The sequence below is a fragment of the Diaphorina citri genome, unplaced genomic scaffold (genome assembly GCF_000475195.1).
Source record: "Diaphorina citri unplaced genomic scaffold, Diaci psyllid genome assembly version 1.1 scaffold2231, whole genome shotgun sequence".
Classification (NCBI taxonomy): Eukaryota; Metazoa; Arthropoda; class Insecta; order Hemiptera; family Psyllidae; genus Diaphorina; species Diaphorina citri.
This window is the reverse complement of record NW_007379656.1, coordinates 35501-38276: the sequence shown is the minus strand read 5'-3', so window position 1 is coordinate 38276 and position 2776 is coordinate 35501. Positions and strand designations below refer to the sequence as shown.

At 40.7% G+C, this 2776-nt stretch overlaps 1 protein-coding gene across 6 annotated transcripts in view; it reads left to right on the top strand.

Annotated features, from left to right (window-relative positions):
- The window catches only part of LOC103518530 (cilia- and flagella-associated protein 57-like), a 39236-nt gene that overhangs the window by 3204 nt on the left and 33256 nt on the right, over positions 1 to 2776 (top strand). The window lies entirely within an intron of this gene.

The window sequence follows — 2776 nt, the reverse complement described above, 5'->3', positions numbered from 1 at the left end:
CCACCACCACCACCACCACCACCAACAACAACAACTGTTCCCGATATCAATATTTCCTTTTTAGAGAAAAATCCGGCCTGGAGGTGAATCGAACCCGCGGCTTAAAGCCCTACCACTCGACTATCATGAAGTAAAAAAAGAAATACCTGCAACTAATATGATTCGAACCCGCGACCTAGAGGTTGAGCGTCAGGAGCTCTTTCACTCGAATATCATAGAGGACATAGACACATAGAGTAATATAAAGCTTTACATACTCTGCCTGGTACGGACTTGGGCATTTTATACAATGACCTAGAATAATAGGTACCACCACCACCACCACCACCACCACCACCACCACCACCACCACCACCACCAACAACAACAACTGTTCCCGATATCAATATTTCCTTTTTAGAGAAAAATCCGGCCTGGAGGTGAATCGAACCCGCGGCTTAAAGCCCTACCACTCGACTATCATGAAGTAAAAAAAGAAATACCTGCAACTAATATGATTCGAACCCGCGACCTAGAGGTTGAGCGTCAGGAGCTCTTTCACTCGAATATCATAGAGGACATAGACACATAGAGTAATATAAAGCTTTACATACTCTGCCTGGTACGGACTTGGGCATTTTATACAATGACCTAGAATAATAGGTACCTACTTTATATCTTTATAAAAAGCCTAGGGAACTCATGTAATATCTTATTACTATATTTACTATCGATTTCATTATACACATTGCCCAAAAATGCTAGGTATTCTATAGAACACCCTGGTATTCTATAGAATGCCGGATTTATATACATTGCCGGTAACATAATAGGTATATTATATAATACTTACTGATATATAGGTCGACCAGGTTTGGATAAGTCCTTCTATGGGGACAGACAGACCGACCGACCCTTGTCGGATTCCAATGGATTCGAGAGATTCCCTGACACCACCTTCCCATGTGTTTCTTGGGCGTCCAACAGGTCGAGGGTTGGAGTAATGTAGGTTGAGGGTTCTCTTGATATTGGATGCCTCTTCTGCTCGCGCCACATGTCCTGCCCACTGGAGTATCTATGTTCCATGTCCCAAATCGTAGGTCCAAATTCTTTCCAGGGGCGTTATCCGGTTGTGACTGTCCATTGTTGTTCCGAGGCTGGGCGTGGGTTTCACGAACGGGTTTTGTTTTTACGAGAGTGGGCTGTTAACCCAAAGCTCAACCTCTTTGGAGGGCTGTTTTTCGAGTTGTCTAGCTTTAGCCTTCTAGTCAACGCTACGCCCGCCGAGGAGAAGTGTACCGTCCTGCACTCGCAGTCAAACTGCTACTTGGAAGTACTAGCGCAACTCTTGTCACCCACCTTCGCTTCCGTGCCACTGGGACGAGCAGTATAGCACTTCCACTACTGAGTAGAGAAAGGAACTCTACCAGGCTGCGACCATCGACAGGACGGAAGACATCATAGGTAAGTATAAATTTCACAACTTCATTTTCTGTTCGATTTGTTCTTTCTATTTTATTTGTAGATGAAATTAATGTAGAGACATTTTGATTTGAAGTTATAGTAATAAAATAAGTTCTAATAATGCATGCACATTCGTGGAAAAGGAGAACTAATCTGTAGCCCGTAAATCATGGGACCTATCTATTTCACCAAATCAGTAATCTGTAGAGATTCGAGGGGCACCTAAATTTTGAAGAGCAAACTTTTTTATGGGTTAAATAATAAAATAATGCTCATCAAAATCGTTTGAGAGTTGTGAACTATGGAGGAACAAACAGACAAAAACTGAATGCAAAATCGTCGAGTTATTCACAGAAACTTTTTTGAAGAGCAAACTTTTTTATGGGTTAAATAATAAAATAATGCTCATCAAAATCGTTTGAGAGTTGTGAACTATGGAGGAACAAACAAACAAAAACTGGAATGCAAAATCATCGAATTATTCACAGAAACTTCAAAAGTTTTATATGGTCCAAATGAAGGTCCATGCCAAATTTGGTGCTTTCCTGACGAAATGCAGCTTTTTTGACGTTGGGCCACCCACATGTATATGGTATACCTACGTATTTTGTTTAATATTCAGTTTATCTAGGATTCTAGGCGCACGGCAGTGCGCCAGGCCAAGTTCCGGCCTGAGCACGCCAGTGTGTATATTACACGAAACATTTCGATGCATTTTTACCCCTATCATAACTCCGTCAATTTTCAATGTCATCTCACGAAATTTGGACCATATGTTAACCTACACTTCCTTATTATACCTGCGAAATTCTGAAATTTACCGGAAGGGGTAGAAAAAACGGTTTGAAAATCGCTTATTTTACGACTGACGCACTGAATGATTCAGTCATCAAAATTATTATGAGGCACTTTAAATTATTTGGCAGGATGGTAGGTCTTGATGAGTAAGGAGTAAGTAAAGGGAAAAATCTGAAAATCGGCAAAAGTTGTACTAAGCGCCGCCCACAGGCGGAATTAACCGCTTTTTGGCGGTTTTACAAAACGGTTAGAGATATCGAAAAAGTTATAGGAGTAGACCCCCCAAAACCATATGTAAGACCCCCCAATTAGTAATTTTTATGAACAACGGTTAGCGGTATTTTCCTGTATTTTTACAGTTTGTTACCAGTATTTCGACCGCTTTTTTAATGACTAAACTACAAAAGTCTTAGTTAGGTATCAAAAAGATATTTCACTAACAACAATTACACCATCAATCCCCTTCGGTGCAGCCACATTGCTACAACAACAACAACAACAACAACAACAACAACAACAACAACAACAACAACAA